The 22,125-nt window shown below is 37.3% G+C and overlaps 2 protein-coding genes across 3 annotated transcripts in view; both read left to right on the top strand.

Moving 5' to 3' along the window:
* LOC127527823 (uncharacterized) overlaps positions 1–7,200 on the top strand; it is a 261,339-nt gene extending 254,139 nt beyond the window's left edge. Inside the window, exon 2 of the mRNA XM_051927749.1 lies at positions 7,027–7,200. The gene's annotated coding sequence lies outside the window, so the exon portion shown is untranslated. The remainder of the gene's footprint in view (positions 1–7,026) is intronic.
* Positions 1–22,125, top strand: part of grid2 (glutamate receptor, ionotropic, delta 2) — a 2,355,570-nt gene that overhangs the window by 1,282,934 nt on the left and 1,050,511 nt on the right. The window lies entirely within an intron of this gene.

Below are 22,125 nucleotides of genomic sequence, written 5' to 3'. Positions count from 1 at the left end.
AATTTTCTGGCAAAGTTTTACATGAATTTTCAAGAATCTATGACTTTCAGCATATCACTGTAAGCCCTCTCCTACCATAGGCCAATGGTGAGACTGAAAGAGTTGTCTGAACAGCCAAACACATCCTGAAATAAAAAGACCCCTTTCTTGCTTTATTGAGTTTTAGAACTACACCCCTCCAATCAACTGACTTTAGCCCAGCACAGCTAATGCTTGGGCATTACCTGAACCCATCCCAACTCTTGAAAATAACTTGTTTACACAATGACCAGTTCTAAATCAAGTTCAAATTAATGACAAAAGAACGAAAGCTAGCTGGTATTACAACCAACATCATAATGTTGCTCACCTTCCAGAATGGTGACGAGGTCCTGGTGAAATTGGAAAAACAACAGGGATGGGCAATGCCTGCGAAATAATCCAACAGTATACCACACCAAGATCTTACTGTATTAAGACAGAAAGCGACATTCTTTGAAAGACTATGGGGACACTTGCGCCACCTGCCCCCAACCACTGTATGGCCTACTGAAGAAGAAGAGGAAGTGGACATGATAAAAACAAGCCAACCAGAAAGGGAGATGACTCACTTGATAAACAAGAGAGTACCCAGCTCAGGCACTAGTTTAGAAAAATCAAGGTGGGAGAATTGTAAGAGCACCTTTACAATACAAAGACTTTCTTGATGTATAAGTCAATATGAAAAAATTTGTCACTGTTTAAGGTAAATAGTTGTTGACCTATATACTTAATCTGTTGTGCTAATGAAAATCGGGTCATAGATAAATGCTAGAGAGGATTGTCAAGTTTAGTTGAATAGATAAAATATATATGTAGCTAAATACTATACCTTTAAGTAAATCCACATCTCAAAGGAGGGTGATGTGATGGATTGTTTAGTGCACAGTAATGCTGCAGTACTTATGCTTATGCATAAAGTTGGCGCATATAAAACAACAAAGTCAATTGGCACAGCAATAGTGTGAGGTGTAGTCAGTTTTGTTGAAGCCACATACTGTATTTTTTTGGTTGTTAGTAAACTCAACAAATATAGTCTTGCCACCTTGAATTCTTTGAACATTACAGATATCAGGTGCAACTCAATGATTTAACTTAAGTAATGGGTAATTACATTGGTTCATGAAACGGCGTTTGAAGACACAGGCACAAGAATCAATGAATATTCTTCTGAGTATATATTTTCTTTATTGCATCTATACTGTCTCTTCCCACATGTTCTAACACACACTTTCGATACTTAATTTTTTTTCTTCTGCTTTTCTATAAAACCAATTGCAATACAATCAGATGTAGATGCAACATTAGACCACAGCTTCTACATGTCATTTTAAGGACACTGAAATATTATCAGCTTATAAATTTGTAAAAATAATTTGTAAAAATTATTTAAATTAACTTTAAAAAGTTTACACACATGCATATATGTACTGCACATATTGTGACCTGTAAAGGGTGTTACTGAGCCCCCAGGCCCTCTAACACACCAACATCAACACAATTCCCAGCTGAAATAATAATTTATTTTAACAAATACCTTCACAGGCAATGTACAAACACAGAACAGGTACAATTCATTCTTTCTTTCTTTCTTTCTTTCTTTCTTTCTTTCTTTCTTTCTTTCTTTCTTTCTTTCTTTCTTTCTTTCTTTCTTTCTTTCTTTCTTTCTGGTAAGTGTTGTCCAGCTCCTCTCCCTACTCCGACTTGCCTGGATAAAGTCAGGTGCTTTCCTTTATGCCAGGGAGTACTTCCGGTATTATTGTACAGCAGGTTGGAAGCACTTCCGGGTCAGGTGGAAGTTCTGTAAAGTGGGGAAAATCTGTCCCTGTAGCTCCATGGAACATTGCAGGGCTGTCTAATGGGACTGCAATTCCCAGTCTGTCCTACGAGTATCCTTGAAGGTACAGTAGTCCAGGAAGGCTGCCACAGATTGTATGTATGAAGAAAATAATCCAGGTGATTAGTCTCCCTCTATCCTTCCATTAAACTGGCCTCCCAGCCAAGTAAGGAACCTTGAACTAACCCAGACAGAATGCCAGCCCATGCCTGGTGCCCATTATATTGCTCCACCTCAAGCATAGCCTTGTAGTGTGAGGCAGCCAGTCCCACGAGGGATCCGGTCTATATAATATAATCCTCCAAATACATTACTGCATTTTATCATAAAAATTATATCATCTAGCCATGTATAAATATTGTAAATGAGCAGAGAATTGTCATGACGTGAATGTAATTTGATGCAATCGGCTCCATCTGGTTGTTTGCTAAAGAAGGCCAGTTCAAGAACATATTTTGTTATTATAAGTGGGTCAGGAAGCACATTTATTATGATGGATTTAACAAGAAACTTTAGTTTAACTTTAGGGGTTTTAGAAAACACTTGTAAATTAAAGATCAATTTTAAGGTGTTTACAGTTTTCTTAATGCTATAATGACTTTAGGAAACTGACCACTGGTCAATATTTGTGTGGAGTTTGCATGTTCTCATCTTGTTTCTGTAGGTCTTTCTATGGTTACTCTGGTTTCCTCTCATATACTAAAGATAAGAAGGTTATAGCAAATTCGCCAAGTGTGAGTGTTTGACCTATAAGGGTTGGGCAGCAGTTCTAAGACCAGCTATTGTACGATTGTGACTGCCAGAAAGGATTCTCACTGTCCATGGTTGTAACCTGGAGTTAGGATAATGGATGGATGTTATCAGTTGCATATTGAAATAGCCCTTATTGCAAATAGTGCCTATGCTGGATGCTAATATCTAACTTTGTATTTTGGGATTACAAATGTTGTTTTTTATCTGAAGAATGAGGTTTGAAAAGTATGAACAATGTAATTTGTATATATAAAGCCTCTTAAAATAAACAATCATTTATAATTAACTCTGTAACTGGCATTGCTTCTGTAGTATCTTTACAAATTCAAGTAAAATTTTTAAAGATACTTTAAGTAAAAACGTATTGATTCCTCTATCAGGATTAGCAGTACAATTAACCAGAAAAAAAAATGCACAGCAATAGATTGGATAAAACTGCTGCTTGCTTGAAACATAGAAAAATCTAAGTCTCAGAAAAAGAAAACCATGCATCAGCATGCATCATTTCTGTTAGCTGCATTTAAACACTAACCAGCCAAAGCGGCTTGAGAAACCAGATTGGAAAGTGTGAACCAACAGCTCAAAAAAGTGAACACTGAATGCACTAAGGACTTCACAGTAGTTGTTCCTAAAGCAATAAGCTCAGTGTAAAATTTCAGGTTTATCAAAATGTAATGTAAGAAAACTATAAAAGATAGCAGTTTCAAAGCCATCAAAATCAAGAAAGTGTGCTCCACTCCATTCTGAAAGGGTCTCACTCCATGGTGTTTGAGGCTGTGGTGCCTGCAATAAAAAGCAGCGTTAGGAAAGCTGGGACACTGAGATCAGAGTGCTGCCTCTGGCAGAGGTACAGTAGATATTGGCAACCAGCTATAAAATAAATCTGGGAAAAGAGAGCTTAAGCCCTAGGGCAAAAGAGAAAAAAAATGTGGTAATAGAGGCACAGATAAGGGAAAGCATGAATTAAGACAACAACCCCTGCCATAAGTGAGGTGCCAGAGGCATCTTCAGTGTGAGTTAGGCTTCAGCTTTAGTAAAGGCGTTGCTTTGTCCATCAGTGAATGAGATTTTAATTCCTGAGGCACAAATGTGCTGTCAGGTATGCTAGCTGCAGATCTACGGTGATTCTCTCCTTTGGGAATTACAGGCAACAAACCTCAAACATAAATAAGTGTGAGAAGAAGTAAAAAAACAAAGTTGGGTTCCATGCAATATTTGGAACCTCTGTTAATGCTCAAAATATATAACATCTGTATAGCTCCTCTTTGGTTCTCTTCTGTTCTCACTTGAACTAACCAGAATTCAAATGTTTTTACTAAAAGCAGTGAGCTACAAGAACAAAGCCAAGGTTGTCAGTTCTAAAGATTTACCTGAATTAAGACAGAAACATTTAAATAGCTATTGAGGGCAGCCCAATACATTAGTTTTTAAAGCAAATAAAAATGCATCTAACCTCACGGTAAAATACACTATAAGTGGTTCATGAATATACCTTTGAGCCAGGCAGCTGCTTGCAATGAAAACTGTTAATCTTGCTGATATCTGTATCAGTGTATACATTATATGTGCATTTATTTTTATTTGTATAAGATTGTTATAAGGTTTACACGTGAGCTAAATGAGAATGACAACATTTACTTATATAGCATATTTTCATACAACACTGTATCTCGAAGTGATTTACAAGATGATAAGGGAAAGTTACAAGAAAAGAAAAACAATTATGATAAGACAATAATATTAAAGATTAAGTAGCAACAAAACAAGGTAAGGTCAAATGGCCACGAGGACAGGAAAAACAAACAAAAAAATACTCCAGTTAGGCTGGATAAAAAAAATCTACAGTGGTTCCAAGGCCAAAAGACTGCCCAGCCCCCACTGGACATTCAACCTAACATAGCTGTTTCTAAATCAAACCACTTAGTTGTCATGATTCACATGATAGGATTCTGATGAAGTTGATCTCATGGACAGATGAGACACCCGCCTTCATCCCATCATATTAGGGGGCTGCATAGTGCCTTGATCAAGTGGTGGTGGTGCAGATCACTACCACAGAAGAACCGGAAAAGACAGCAGAGAATAGTCGGGATTAGTACAGATTGTGGATCCCTGAAGAATATGATAATTTTATACCCATACATGAAAATGTAGCTACGAAAAAAGCCATATTAAAATAATGGGTTTTTAGCAGTTTTTTATAATGCTTCACAGTATTAGCCTGGTGAATTTTTATAGGTAAAGTGTTCAAGATTTTAGGTGCATAACAGCAAAAGGCCATCTCATTAATTCTTTTAAGCTTGGCTCTTGGAATTATAAGCAGACCTCCAAAGGAAGATCTAAGGCTACGACTTGGAGTATAGGGGGACAGGCATTCCAAAATGTAGGACAGACCAAGATTATGAAATGCTTTATAAACCATTATTAGTATTTTAAAGTCAATTCTGAACAACACAGGTAACCAATGTGACGGCAGTAAAACTGGTGAGATGTGCTTAAATTCTCTTTTTCTAGTTAAGATTCTGGCTGCTGCATTCTGCACTAAATGCAAGTGATTGATGCCTTTCTTAGGTAGTCCTGTTAGGAATGCATTACAGTAAACTAGTCAACTAAAAACAAAAGCTAACAGAATTAATTTTTCAGCATCTTGTAAAGTTATGAAAGGCCTAACTTTTGTTATATTCCTTAGTGAACAAATGCAGTCCTTGTAATCTGGTTAAGGTATTGCAGTATTTCCTCTAAGATGTATTTTCTTATTGTTTTACATTTAAAACTAAAATGTTGACTGTCAGCTAGTAGTAAGATCCTTATTAGCTGTTATTTTGCACCTGCTACTTTAATGATGTAAACAAGGCAGTAATGCTTAAAAGCATAGAGAAGCAAATGAAGCAAACAAAACACAAAGACGTATTATTAATAAATCAATATATAGTTATATTTTTGTCACTAATTATAAATTGTTGTGAATTAAGGAGCAATGGTATTTTAAGAGTACAGTATAATAATTTAAACCATATTCCATAATAAACAGAAACCTTTAACAACAAACCTTATGCATGTGTACTAATGCTTTTAGGTCATCTGCAATGAACTATTGAAGTTAATAATGTCACTGCACATAAACTTGAAGTCTGGGCTAATTAAAGACTTTCTCAGAATTGCCTTAAGCTCAGGATGGTAAAGTGATGAAGACGTTAGCACTATTGCCAGAATTAGATTGCTATATCAACCCTTGTCTGTGTGGAGACTGCAAATTTCCTCAGATGTTCTTTCACATGTGGCTGGCAGGGTGTCATATGGGGTGTCAGAGGCAACACACTTCTTCTCCTATAGGCACAGCAGAGATGAGTGTGCTTTTATCACTATTCCCTTCTGATGTTTCTCCAAACAATTAGGCATAATATAAATCTAGCACTTTTTGACAAGTAAGAAATTATTTTTCTCTAAAAAATATCCTAATTTAGGACAGTCTCAAAACATACAACATAGTGAGGTCAGAGCTACATAGCCTTGTTCACAATTGGGTCCAGTCCTCAGATCTGCTGGATAATTCTAAACTATAAAGAAGTCTATGATGTACAATTTTAAGATTAATTACAGTGTGGTTTGCACAGTGTAATAAAGAATGTATATTATGAATAATTTAATTCCACCCCTTGCCTGACATATTATTAAAAAGATCCCTTTCAGTATACCCAAAAATTGACAAATGGTGCACACCATGTCAATAATTGATACAGTCTAGAAATACTACCAATACTGTCTTCACTACTATCTAGCTAACATATATTCAAGCATAGGTAGTAATGGAAGATTAGTGAATTTAGGCAGGTTTCTTTCAACAACGTTTCTAGCTTGCAAATAGAAGAAGAAGCATGTTGAAAAAACTGACTTGATCAAAGAGTGCACACACATTTTCAATATAAATATTCCTAAAGGTGAGATACTAAATGACTTTCAGAGATTAAATACTGTGTAGGTTAAGATGGGCTGAAATATTAAATTATCCTGTAATAGACCTGCAGAGAACAGTGTGTCTGCCTAAAACTGTTTACATTGCTTCTGTATTTTGATTACTAGCAAATCAACAATTTTTAGGAAGTCACTGCACACTTGAGAGATTCCAAAGCACTGGAAAATGGCAAATATCATCCCATTATATATAAAGGGTGACAGGGTAGATCCAAGCAACTATAGGCCAGTAAGCTTAACATGCACCACAGCAAAATTAATGGAAGGAATTATTAAGGATAAGATTGAGCAACACCTGGCAAGAACAGGAGTTATTATGAGCAGTCATGTTTTACTAATATGCTGTATTTCTATGATGAGGCAACAAAAGGATACAATCAAAGTGGATCATATGATATTATTTATCTTGACTTTCAGAAATCATTTGATAAGGTACCACATGAGAGGTTGGGCATCAAACTAAAAGAAGTGGGAGTTCAGGGTGATGTTTTTAGATGGGTGCAGAATTGGCTCAGACATAAGAAGCAGAGGGTGATGGTGTGAGGAACCTCATCAGAATTGGCCGATGTTAAGAGCGGTGTTCCACAGGGGTCAATGCTAGGGCCGCTGCTATTTCTAATATATATACATGATTTAGATAGGAATATAAATAATAAAGTGGTTAAGTTTGCAAATGATACCAAAATAGGTGGATTAGCAGATAATTTGGAATCCGTTATTTCATTATAAAAGGACTTGGATAGCATACAGGCTTGGGCAGATTTGTGGCAGATGAAATGTAATGTCAGGAAATGTAAAGTATTACACATAGGAAGTAAAAATGTTAGGTTTGAATACACAATGAGCGGTCAGAAAATCGAGAATACACCTCTTATGAGAAGAATTTAGGAGTCATAGTGGACTCTAAGCTATCGACTTCCCGACAGTGTTCAGAAGCCATTAAGAAGGCAAACAGAATGTTAGGGTTATATAGCACGATGTGTGGAGTACAAGTCCAAGGAGGTTATGCTCAACCTTTATAATGCACTGTTGAGGCCTCATCTAGAGTACTGTGTGCAGTTTTGGTCTCCAGGCTACAAAAAGGACATAGCAGCGCTAGAAAAGGTCCAGAGAAGAGCGACTAGGCTGATTCCAGGGCTACAGGGGTTGAATTATGAGGAAAGATTAAAAGTGCTGAGCCATACAGTTTAAGCAAACGAAGATTAAGAGGTGACATGATTGAAGTGTTTAAAATTATGAAGGGAATTAGTACAGTGGATCGAGACTGTTAGTTTAAAATGAGTTCATCAAGAACATGTGGACACAGTTGGAGACTTGTCAAGGGTAAATTTTGCACAAACATTAGGAAGTTTTTCTTTACACAAAGTATGACAGACACTTGGAATAAGCTATCAAGTAGTATGGTAGACAATAAGACTTTAGGGACTTTCAAAACTCGACTTAATGTTTTTTGGAAGAAATAAGTGGATAGGACTGGCGAGGTTTGTTGGGATGAATGGCCTGTTCTCGTCTAGAGTGTTCTAATGCTCTAACAATGATTATTGATGAGTGGAGTTATTGTTGAGTGGATAACAAAGTAAGGCACACAAAAGGAACTTAACACTTTCTTTCTAAGGTGACCAAAGTCAGTGCAATCTTAATAATTTGTATTTCCTTAGATTATGTCATATTATAAAGTATTTAAGACACAGTAGTAATGTTAAAAGTCAGGCAATCCCATGACGCAATGTTTAAATTTGCTTGTGACTGTAACTCGCACATATTTAAACTGTTCAGGAGTGTCCCTGCAAAATTTATGGAATTATACTGATTTTAATTTGTGAAAAAATAAACTGAATATTTTTATTTTCATCATCAAAAAAAATTGAATTTGAATGTTTCCATCATGTCACATTTAAGTACAAAATTGAAATGCAATTTAATTAAAATATTACACAATATTTTTGGCTGCACAGAGACTGGACTTTCCAAAAATTCCATTCCAGCTTTACAAAGAAAACTAGAGGTGTGAGAATTCTTATTCATAGAACAATCTTGTTTGTAGTATCAGATGTAATATCTGATCCTGAAGGGAGATATGTGATTGACATGGGCGTAAAGTGATCTTGATAAATATCTACGCTCCCATGATAGGTAAATATTTGGATGATAGGGACTTCATCCAAAACGTATTTGCATCCATTCCCAATGTGAACACTCAAAAAATTATAATGGCTGGGGACTTTAATTGTGTTTTAAATCTAGACCTAGATTGGTCTCCTGCCACAGGTGCAACAAAATCTAACACTGCAAAAAAATTACAGTTTGTAACTGATCACAACTTATCAGACCCCTGGAGATTTCTAAACCCAAACTCAAGAACATATTCCTTCTACTCACCAGTGCATCACTGCTACTCAAGAACTGATTATTTCTTTATAGATAACAATTTTTTGGTACGATTAAATTGTGTAAGTACGACGCTATTGTAATCTCTGACCATGCCCCTTAGATCATGGAGCTCAAATTATTATGCCCCATATACTTATTTCGCAGCTGGCATCTTAACCCACTTATTAGTACACGAGAACTGTACATAATTTATATCCAAACAAATCCATTTTTTGAAAGACAAATACAGCCTCAGAGGTCTCTACAGGAATGCTCTGGGAAACTCTGAAGGCTTTCTTAAGAGGGCAGATTATCTCATATCTTTCCCAAAAAATTAATTTTAAACCAAGTAGGTATCAGAGCTAATCAGTGAAATTACCAGAATAGATCAAGAACATTCCAGGTGTCCCAAATGAGGCACTTCATAAGAAAAGACAGGCTCCTGCATTCAGAACTCCAACCTGTTAACAACTAAAGAAGCAGAACAAATCATTTTTAAATCAATACATTATTGCTATGAATACTTAGAGAAAGCTCAATAAATCCACAAGCAGGAAGATCGCAATGCAATTCCAGCAATTTCCAACACAGACGGAGAAAAAATCATTGACTATAAAAATATAATGCACACATTTAGAGACTACTAAAAGTCCTTGTACTCAATTTAAAGAAGACAAGACACAATCTAATGCATTTCTGGATGCATTACAGATACCTCAACTAGATACCCTCAGTGCAGTGGAATTGGATAAACCTCTGGCACTATCAGAATTACTAGATGCTATAAGCTCACTTCAGAGTGGGAAAGCAGCAGGCCCTGATGGCTACCATGCTGAATTTTATAAAACAATTCTTAATTTTTAGCTCCCCTCTTATTAGCAACATTTATAGAAGCTAGAGACAGTCAAATTCTACCTCAAACTTTTCACCAAGTATTAATTACCATCTTTCCTAAGCAAAATAAAGACTTATTACAATGTGCATCATACAGACTAATCTCATTCTGGATTATGATGTTACGATACTCTCCAAAGTCCTAGCTAGAAGGATTGAGAAAGTGCTTCCTTCGGTAATATCACAAGGCCAAACTGGATTTATTAAAAGCAGTCACTAAGCTTTCAATCTTCAACACCTGTTTAATTATAATATAATCAACCACAAAGTTTAACAATTCAGAGATATTATTATTGTTGGATGCAGAAAAAGCATTTGATATGATTGAATGGAACTACCTTTTCACTACATTAGAGAAATTTGGGTTTAGTCCGAACATTTATGCATGGATCAAACTACTGTATTCCAGTCCAGAAGCTTCAGTTTGTATTAACAACATTATTTCAGACTACTTTAAACTAGAATGTGGTATTAGACAAGGATGCCTTTTGTCACCACTGCTTTTTTCCAATCACCATTGAGCCACTGGCAGTTCACTGTCGAAATGTTTATGAGAAATAAAATGTATTATTATTATTATTATAAAGGGGATTATCAGAGAAGGACTTGAACAGAAAATGTCACTGTATGCAGATGATATGGTACTATATATATCAGATGCACAAAATACTGTGCCTGCAGTCCTAACAGCACTAACAGAATTTCAAAGGATTTCTGGTCTCAGAATTAATTTGAATAAAACTGTGCTTTTTCCAGTGAACTCTCGAGCACACAATATTAGATTGGACACCTTCCATTTTATCATCATGGATCAGTTTAAATACCTAGGGGTAAACATCAAGCTCTTTATCAACAAAATTTTGCTGTTTATATGGAAAAACTTAAGCAAGACCTACACAGATGGTCTATCCTCCATCTCACTTTATCTGGAAGAATTAACACTGTTAAGATGAATATCCTTCCTAAGCTTCTTTTTCAATTTCAAAACATTCCAATATACATCAATAAATCATTTTTAAGAAGTTAGATTCAATCATAACCTCATTTATTTGGAATTCAAGACATCCATGTACCAAACAGCGACCCTACAAAGACCTAAGGCAGAAGGTGGCATGGCGCTACCTAACTTTCAATTTTATTATGGGCAGCAAATATACAAGCTATAAAAAACCTAGACATTGAGACAAATAAATGAGCGTACACAGGCTTGGTCCACAATAGAGATAAAATACTGCAGTACCTCTTTATATTCCTTGCTTTGTACCCCAATAAGTACAAGTCAATATACTAACACCCCAATTGTGCTTCATCCATCCATCCATCCATTTTCCAACCCGCTGAATCCGAACACAGGGTCATGGGGGTCTACTGGAGCCAATCCCAGCCAACACAGGGCACAAGGTAGGAACCAATCCTGGGCAGGGTGCCAACCCACCGCAGGACACACACAAACACACCAACACACCAAGCACACACTAGGGCCAATTTAGAATCGCCAATCCACCTAACCTGCATGTCTTTGGACTGTGGGAGGAAACCGGGAGCGCCCGGAGGAAACTCACGCAGACACAGGGAATTTATGGAACCAAATATGGAACCAATGTAGGAAGTACCTCAAAATAGAGAAGCTTCTATCTGTGGCACCTTTTTCCACCCTCTCAAATGTAAGCAGTTTTTAATGTCTGGAAAACATTCAGGATTAAATCACTTAAGAGACCTGTACACAGACAACATCTTCGCATCCTACGAACAATTACACTCCAAATTTAACTTTCCAGCAAAACATTTCTTTTACTACCTCCAAATTAGAAACTTTGTTAAACAAAACCTGCCCAATTTTCCTCAAATCCCTCCAACCTCTATTCTGAAGGAAATATTGACCATTGAGGACTCAGAAAGCATTTCTGCAATGTATAAAAACTTTTTAAAGTCCCTCCCTTTCAAAGATCCCAGACTACAGTGAGAAAAGGATCTCTTACTCAACATTTCAGAAAAGGAGTGGAAGGCAGTAATGCACAGAATTCACTCTAGCTACATATGCACAAATTATACAATTATTCAACTTATAATTATATATCAAGCGCATCTCTCTCTTAAAATTGTCCAAAATGTTTCTACGGCTGTGATGATGTGGGTTCTTCTCCACACTCCCATCTTCCTTTTGGGAGCCCTTGAACCCTACACCGTCTGTAATGTCACCGATGAGCTGGACAGCGAGGCACAACAATGAAGCAAGGCTATGGTGCAAAAAGTGCAAAAGTGTTTTTATTTAAAAAAATCAACAAAACCAAACAGTGTCCAAATAAATAGTGCAGTGCTTCAAAAATGTTTCAATAAATAAATAAATTAATAATCCAATAAAATGAGTGAACTGATGGAGGTTAAAACACGATAGAAAAAATCCTTTAAAAACAACGAAGTTAAAACAATGGCTGGAAGCCATCCTTTTAAAAACAAAGCCCGGTGCCTTCTTTCTACTGGTGACTCCCCTGCTTCTCCTGTCCAGGCTATGCACCAGGGGAGCCACCCTACCTCCAGCTGACCTTCTTACTGCCTTCTACTGCCGGTCTGTTCACCTTTCCGATCCCTGGCTCCGGTAGGCTTCACCAGATCGTGCCTTGGGCTCCCCAGCGACCAGGGCACTCACGCTGGGGCTTTCACTTCCCAAGTCCCGACTACCGCTGCCTTATGCGGTGAGCCATCCTCCTTCCGGCCACTCCCACTCCTCAATAATGCTCAGCGGGAGCGACCACTACTGACTGCTCCCGGGCTGCTGGCCAAACATCCAGGCTCACTGATCAGCTGCACCTTCACTTGTTCACGCACCGGCTCTCTCCTCCCTGCTTCCTGCCTTCGCTCCTTCTTAACCTCCATCCGTTTTTTCTTTCCTCCCTTAGCCGCCTCACGCTTCTATTATTTATCAAGGGGACGTGGATCAGGTGTGTGGCGATTAGCAGCTCCCGGCATCAATTACAGATGCGGACGACTCCTCACCTGTGCACTTAAGCGAGGACCACCCCGCATCACAAATCACCAGGGAAACCACTCCTGCCACACTACTACACCCCCTCTCTAAGCAGCGAGTGCGGCGACTATTTATTTAAAAAGTGGCGTTTTTGACTTGCGCTGTGGGCCTGCTACACCACAAGGGCAAGATCCAACCCGTGAACGTTGCAATCAAGTTCCAGGCTCATTGAGCCAAATGTTTTGGATATGCACCAAATTAACATTATTTTGATTTGTTTTGAAACCTAGATTTTTAAAACTTAACTTGCTTGTATTGAATGTTATTTGATTTGAATAAATTCAATAAAATTTAAAAAAAAACACAATTTGTTCATGTTTATAATAGTGTCTCTTCTTAGTTTGTTCATCTAAAACTTTGTTAGTTAGGCCATCATCCATCCAATAAGTAGTCTGCCATCACATCCCAATGTTCCTGGTACCTTTGATACCTTTGATATCCTGATAAAATCTTTCACCCTGCTCTTCACTCATTCCAAATTCCAAATGTGAATCCAAAAAGCGAAATTTGGAACTCATGTTGCAACTCGATTCTTTGAAAATTACTAATACGTTTTCCCAATTTCTTTAGAATTTGCATCTCCCGTTTCAGATTGTTCATCGCACCATCAAATTCTGCATCAGTAATCATTTTTCTAATATGCCTGGCAAAAATGCCCCCATTCAATTTTGCCTCAGACAAACCAAAAAACATTTGGCAGAAATACATAAAACAAACTCAATCTTTTAATAGGGATTTGACATGCTGCTTCATTAAACCAAGCTTAATATGTAACAGTGGTAGAAGCACTTTAAGTGGAACCATGTGGTAATGTCCTAGCCAGGCATTAACAAAGCAAAGGAATAATAATTTTGTATGTCTTTTAATTTAAGGAAAGGAGAACAGAAAAACGAAAGGCACTGACCTTCTTTTTGTTCAGCAGTACTGATGGCAAGAAGATCCTTTCACTAGCATTTTATTGCTGCTTTTAGTACAGCAAGGCACTAGCAGCTCCATACCTGTGCTGCAATGGAAGCCTGCATAGCTTCACATAGTGCTTGTTTTCAATGCAAAGAGCTCATGGCCGCCCATTGTTAGAGGAAAAAAAAAGTTGCTGACCATTCAGTTTAGCTTACTGTGGAAAGTTAAAGGGATCCTGAAGGTTAACCTAATCAGAGGTTTTGTAAGAGAGGCATTAACTTACTTGCAGTATGCAGTCAGAGAGTGCACGAGTCCAACAGCCATGTCTGTTCATGCTCACCTGGAAGGCCACTTGTATTTTAAAAGAGGCCTTCCAGAGGCTGGATGCGATGTGAAGTGTAAACATACGTGCAACACCTGCAATTGGGTAAAGGGTGATGTAGAACTATAGGATTGGTTCATGAAATGGCACAGAGTATAAAAGGCACTTTCTGTCTCCAGGGTTCATCTTTTGACCAAGTCGTAGTAGTGACTGTTTGGTGTAGCTAAGCTCGTAAAGTACGTCAAGCATATCGACTTATGCCTTATTTTTCTATTTATTTTCTTTCTGTATGTATATAAATATTTACTAGTACAGGTTTTGGTGGATGCATGTATGTGAATTGGGGTTGTGGTGCACTTTGTATATAACTTGATTTTTTTCTTTCTAAGCATTTTTGTGGATCATACTAATTAGGGGAATGTGTTATTGTGGACTATCTTTCTGCCTGTATTTTTATTGAGGAGGACTACCATTTTTTGTGAATATACATTTATTTTTTTTTTTGTTTTGCTTTTTCTTTTGGGATTTGCCATACTTACTGTACATATTGTACAGCTTCACTATTTTGGGGGATCTTGATTCTTTGTATTTTGTGTGTGGACTGTGTAAAAATCATCCACAACACTGTTTGATGTGCACCTGTAAATAAAAATTCACTTTTGTTTTTGAAATCCAACCTTTTGTATCTGTGCCTCCCTGTCTTACATCTCTCATTCTGATTCCAATCTATCCCAAACTACAAGATGCCCAGTGTGCAGTTTGGTGCCCGCTTTCCCACTAAGCAAGGTGTCGCAAACCATCAAGAAAGGTCTGATGATGTTTTTGGCATCAATCTGTGTGCCAAAATATTAAATTCAAGCAAATTATTATTAGAATAACATTAGAATAATATTGGTATCTAAGTAATAATAGTGTGAAACAAAAAAGAACTATAAATGACAGCTAAAAGATATGATTTGTGTAAAAAAAATTACATGATAGTGGAAAATGGTTTTAATTTTTGAATTCATCACTCAAATTTTGATATCTGTTTAATGAGTTGTATCAGTAGAGTATATTGGTCAACTTCCAGAATGAGAGGATCATGGAACAAATTATGATTACATCACATTTACAAGATTGTAGAAATAGCAAGATTTTGCCATTGAGAATAAATAGCTAAGTTGTACTGTCAGAAAAATCAAATATTGCCTCAAACACTAGTGGTGAAATCTACTTAGTTCTGGAAGGTTATCATCAATAATAAAATGTGAGATTTGTTTTGTAGTAACAATACTGATGATGTGATCACAGCTGTTGTTGACTGGTCTGAATTAATATTTAATACACAATGAAAATCTCCTTCCATTATAAGCTTTTGCATGAAAACTTTAGTCATTTATTTAACAAATGCATTCAAAGAATATTGGTGACCAGACATTTAGTGTAACTTAGTTTCCACACCACCATAATATAGTGCCCAACAGGGCTCTGAAATTATCCCAGCAGCTCTAAAGGGCATTGTCCTCTGGAACAGAATTATGAATTCTCTAGTCTTCATATCCCAGTCCAATCTTTTTTCAACTCCTGCCATAGGAGTTACCATATTTGGCCCTTAAGATCTAAGAAGTGAGACTGCTGTTTTCTTTTAAGCTCATGATTGAGACATTCAGTGTTCCATCTTACTAGCATTAAGACCAGACTTATCAAAAGTGTGCTTTCATTCACTTGAAAGCACACAAAGGAGGTATACACAAAAATGAGACAACAAAGTAGTAAAATAAATACAAAAACATGCAGTTTGTTGTTCCTGTAAAATTTAATTTACCATCCACAAATATATATTGTGGATGGCAAAAATCTGAACAATGAGTCAAAGCATCTTATGTTGGTAAAGTAGCAATTAAAATGTTGATATAAAAATTAACAGGGTTATAAAGAATACCTGAGTATGCATCACTGTAACTGTAAACAACCCAAAGGCATCACCAGTGTAATGTGGATGAACTAATCAGGAATAATGAAGCTGAACCCAAATGCTCATCAATCATTGGAAAATGTCTTTCCAATGGATGGCTAGACTATGTTTGTAATTAGCTGCAGTTGTAGTGTTCCTGGCAAAAATGTCTTGGAAAAAAAGACACTGACTTGTTGATGGCATTAGCTGAGACTAATAAAAACTTATGACATTGGAGATGACTTTATTTCAAACTGAACAAAGATGATGATGGAGCAACAAATAAATCTGTGCTTACAATTCATGCTCCTCCCAAAAAGAAGTTTATCGGTGTGCTTCTAAAGCAAAGAGTATCCCAAACTGCACTGGCATTAAAACTGCACATAAGTAACAAACGGTAAATATTTACTGGAGGAGACTGAGGGCAGCAGAAGCCCCCTCATGTTTGGTGGAAGAAAAAGAAAAACATTATTAGACACTGTCAAAAAAAGTTCAACAAAAATTCAAAAGAAAGAAAAGTTCTGACTTGACAATCACAGTCACAGTGAGACACTATGCAGACATTACTGTTGGTATAATGGAGCCATAGTAGCATTTCTTGACACACTTCTGCTAATGATTCATTGGCTGAAAGTACTCAATATTAATGTATCAGAGAGCTGATGTGCAGCATTGTTCATAATGACACTCAGTTTTGTTTTACTTCTCTCCTTTGCTAATATCTCCAGGGGTTCCATAATGCATCTTATAACTAAACTTGCCCTTTTAATTAGTTTGTTGATTCATTGGGCCTCTCTTGAAGTGATGTTACCAGCCCAGCATACCATAGCATAGAAAATCATAATTGCCATCACAGAGATATAGAAGATGTGAAGGATGTCACTTCTCAGATTGAAAGAACAATTTTTCTTATATAGTTCCTCTGTGTTCGGAGACCAGTCCAACATGTTATTAATGTGGACCTCCCAAGTACTTGTTGGAGTGAACCACTTCTACAACCACTCCAGACATAGAGGCTCTTTAGCACAGGAAAAGTCAATAACTAGTTCTATGATTTTGCTGATGTTAAGATGCAGACAATTCTCCTTGCATCAAGAAACAAACTTTTCCACCTAACTCCTGTTCTCCATCTCATCCCCTTTATCAATACACCCCATAAATGCAGAATCTTCTGGGAATGTATGTAAGTGACATGACGTGGTGTTATGTTTAATGTTGTGTTTAAATGTTTATAGAGTGAACAGAAAAAGAGACAGGACTGTACCTTGTGGTTACTACTTGTAGTTGGTTAATTATTTGATATTTATAGGGTTTCACTTGCAGCGTTTATATAAATGTAAATGTGCAAAGTTTATTTAAAATAGAAAAAGCACCTAGACTCTTGCATATAAAATACGTAATTATTGCTAATGAAGTGATTCACTCTGCTTAAAAAAATCACTGATTTTAATTAAAAATGGATTTAAAATTAGCTTTATAATAAAAAAATGAAGGTAACCATGCTTTTTTAGGCACTGTCCCAAAAAAAAAGTTTTTAAAACTGCCAACCATAGGTATTTTTTTCCTTAACTATTTGAACAATATAAACCACCCTGCAAGCATGCCTTTACTAGCATGACTAAAACCGTTGTTTGACTGGTAGTGTACCCTATTCATCTTAAGGGTGCAATTTTAAAATAATGTTTCTCAAACCTTAGTCTATCTGAGTGTGTCTGCTCCTCTAACCAATTGATTGACATTATGGGGTGCCTGAGGCAGCCTTCAAGCTCTTGACTTTGTTAAAAGTACTGCAGTCTCCCGTACATTCCCACTTCACCTTGCATTTGCTAGACTTCCTGCTCTCTAACATCCTGGGGGAACAGCATACGTTTCCATTTTGCTTCTCTCAACAACATCCATTTATTTTTTGTACAGTCCAAAATCACACAATTAGTGCTGCAATGGGTTTTAAGAGGCCCTGTTTTTTGACAGCTTCCCAGCCTTGACTCCCTAAGAAGACATGAAAAAACTCCCAAAAAAAAAACCTTTTAGGGAAAAAAAATGGAAGAAATCTTGGGAAAGGCAATTCAGAGAAAGACCCCTTTCAGGGTAGGTTGGGTGTACAATGGGTGTCAAAAATGGGGTAAATAAAATACAATACACAAAACAGAACACAAGTAATCATCTTCACAGATCTATATGGCCAATCTATTATTGCCACCTCAGGAATACAATAAAATAGTACAACAGTAATAATACAAGCTACAAAGCAAGATGCAAGAGGAGATTATACCACATATGACGAATCACATTTGTTCAGAGACCTGGAGACCTCGGCCAACAAGCTGGCTCCCCCCTACTGGCCACTCCACAGCTGAGTCAGTGTTGGGCTGGCCAATATGATGAAAGGGCCCTTCTACCTGATAATTTCAGTGCTCCTTTATCTGAGATGACTTTTCCACAGGCAGGCAAACAATTTGGAATAGGGCAGTGACACCAAATGCCACATGTGAGTACAGAGAAGAGAAACAGAATATGTGAGGGTTAGTAACAAATTATAAACTACAGTAATCCCTCGCTACTTCGCGGTTCACTTTTCGTGGATTCACGACTTCGCGGGTTTTTAAATACAAGTGATTGCCCGCCTATCGCGGAAGTTATGTTCCAGACCCATCAGCAACAGGAGAAAATCCGTGATATAGAAAAACCATATAAATAAACATTTTTATAGTTTAAGCCTTAAAATACCCATCCCAAATGCTTTAAACACATGTAAACTTATAAAACATGCTTTGTTAACACATATGATATGTGGATGTCGGGCTAAGGATATGAGTAACATCTCACTATTATAAAACATTTTAACTTCACGCAAGACAAGACAGTGAGACAGGAAAATTGGTGATGTACAGGCTTTTAAATTATTGACACGCAGAGCGACAAGCAGCACAAAGCCAGCACAAAGTTCACTTCTCCTTAGCGTTCTCCTTAGCGTCCTTTTCCAAAAATCCTCCCAATTGTATGCTTTTATTTGCACACCAGGTTTCTAGCCAGCAGTGAACGGAATGCAACCTGTTGTCATTCACATCCCTTCTGTATAATCTTGGTAAAGGATCAGAAACAGTTAAAATCCAACATTTTCTTTTTTCTTTGGTGCATAGAGAGATGAAGTGTAATACCTCAGATTGCTGTAAATAAATATTGTTATTGCTGACATATAGCAATAAGGTAGATACCTCATCGTAAGTGAGAAGATCCAGTTAAGCCTCTATATCAGATATCTTCACCCCTGGGGAAGCATTTAACATTAACTGCAGGTCTAAGATAGGTTGGAATTCTAATATTCCACACTATGGAATCATCTGTTGTGATGATTGTTCTCAGGATCCATAGAAATGCTACAGAGTGCTGAGAATTTGTTCTGGGTCCAAATCGGTGACCTAGGTGGTGAGAGACTAGGTTTTGGCTTCTTAGACCCCCGTCTCACTGTTACTCACTCACCTGGCTGAACTGGTGTTGCTGATTTCGCCCATGCACTGACTACAAACCTGTAGCAACTAAAGCCGAATCAGAAGTAGATAGATAGATAGATAGATAGATAGATAGATAGATAGATAGATAGATAGATAGATAGATAGATAGATAGATAGATAGATACTTTACTAATCCCAAGGGGAAATTCACAAGAAGTAGCCAAGTTGTCTAAACTAACCGAGCTGATCCAATTTTTGGTTTGCTTAATTGCTATCAAATTCCTAACGTGGTCCTCCAAACCACATATTTCCCAACCAACTCTAACTTAACTAAACACTTTTCGCACATGAAGCTGTCTGTACTGTTGGCTTGAAAACCTGAACTGTACATGCTGCTGGACACAGCATTTAAACGTGTACTTCAAAAAGGCAGAGAATAGGTCATCTTTATCCCTTTCTACAGTAGCTTTCATGATTTTTGCATTCAGCTGAATCACTACGAGACCATCGGCTTTAACCTTTCACCACCCACTGGACAATCGACTTCAGCTTTGCCCTGTTAATTACTTCCCTCGTCAGATGTCGGCTGTACTCCAGTTGAACTTATCTAAGGCTTTGATTAGTTTTCAGCTGTTCTTTTCTGGTGCTTGTAAAAAGCTGCATGTGTGTGTAAGATGCCACTCTCGTGCTTTCACTCCTTCCGTTTTCACTTTCTCTCGCTCTCTTTCCTACTTTGCTTCACCTTACAGCCACCACTCCTTACAGGAGCTTATGCCCCTTATATACCACCATATTGTTGCACTGACAAACTGGGTTGCTTCGTTCTTGTAATTTTTGTAGGTCAGTGTAAGTCTCCTTCTCATCCAGAGATGTTACTCAGAACTTTCTCCTACCCTTTGTTATCCTAGTGGTATCCATGACAGCCAGGTACAGTTTCACATTAATTTCATTAATGGGTAATGGGTAGATAGGTAAATCCATCAAAGAAAAAAATGTGAGGTTACTATAATTTAAAACATTCTCATTCCAAAGAGTGTTATAATTAATAATGCATTAACAAGTGATAATAATTTGCAATTATTATTTGAAAAGATTGTATTCTAAATGTGTTTCAAATTGCACCTTAGATTGAATTTGGATCCACTGTTAATCATGTCAATTTTTAGCTCCAGAATGCAAAGGACATCTGTTTACATGAAATGACTTTATACTTTCAAAATTGTGAAAGACCACAATGAGAGTAGTCTAATTGTGAGAGGGTAAAAACAGTAATATCTCTTAACACAGCTTTCTTGCCAGTAAAAAAAAGTCATGAAAAAGCAAAAATGATAACTTTTTAGAACTGGTATCTATGACCCATGGCTGCAAGTATAACTGATAGTAAAATGTATTTTCTGTGATGGAGAGACATTGCTTGATGACATAGGAAAATGATACAATACAATACAATACAGTTTTTTTTGTATAGCCCAAAATCACACAGGAAGTGCCGCAATGGGCTTTAACAGGCCCTGCCTCTTAACAGCCCCCCAGCCTTGACTCTCTAAGAAGACAAGGAAAAACTCCCAAAAAAAAACCTAGTAGGGAAAAAATGGAAGAAACCTTGGGAAGGCAGTTCAAAGAGAGACCCCTTTCCAGGTAGGTTGGGCGTGCAGTGGGTGTCAAAAGAAGGGGGTCAATACAATACAATACAATACACAGAACAGAACAAATCCTCAATAAAAAAATAAAAAATTTTTTAGAAGTACGGAGCAGAATTTAACAGTAGATGATATCACATACTGTAATAAGATTTAGATAACTTTAGACTCCTGGAGACCTCATCCATCAAGCTGCCTCCCCCATTTGGCCATTCCATGGCTGAAACAGTGTTGGGCCAGCCAATCCAAAGAAAAGACCCCTCTTTCTCACGATTCCTGCAATCCTCCATCAGGAATGACTTTACCTTAGGCAGGCAAAACAACTTGGCAGGTGGGCTGTGGCACCAAGTGCCACATTTGAGTACTGAGAAGAGAAACAGAATAAGTGAGGGTTAGTATCCAATTCTAACTATCATGTTACTTATGTTTTAGTGCTAATGACTAACAACAGAGATGCAGTATATACAGTTAATCAGCCGCTCTAGTCAGGATATGCTAAACTGAAGTAGTGAGTCTTCAGCTGGGATTTAAAAGCTGAGACCGAAGGGACATCTCTTATAGTAGCAGGCAGACCATTCCACAGTTTAGGGGCCCTGTAACTAAAAGCTCGACCTCCCATTGTTATTTTATTAATCCTTGGAACCATAAGCAGACCAGCAATCTTGAGATCTTAATGTGCACTCTGGTTTGTAAGTCATGATAAGTTCAGACAAGTACGCTGGACCTCGGCCATTTAATGCTTTATATGTTAAAAGAAGGATTTTGAAATCTGCCCTAAACTTAACCGGGAGCCAGTGTAAGGATTTAAGAACTGGAGTTATGTGTTCGTATTTTCTTGTTCTTGTAATAATTCTTGCAGCCGCATTTTGTATTAACCGGAGGCTGTATAAAGAACAGTTTGAACATCCAGTGAACACTGCATTGCAGTAGTCAATCCTACTAGAGATAAATGCATGAATTCATTTCTCAGAATTCTGTTTATTTAGAAAGCGCCTTAATTTCCTAA

The sequence above is a fragment of the Erpetoichthys calabaricus genome, chromosome 5 (assembly GCF_900747795.2).
Source record: "Erpetoichthys calabaricus chromosome 5, fErpCal1.3, whole genome shotgun sequence".
Taxonomy (NCBI): Eukaryota; Metazoa; Chordata; class Cladistia; order Polypteriformes; family Polypteridae; genus Erpetoichthys; species Erpetoichthys calabaricus.
The sequence above is the reverse complement of the archived record's forward strand: the minus strand, read 5'-3'. Positions and strand labels throughout refer to the sequence as shown.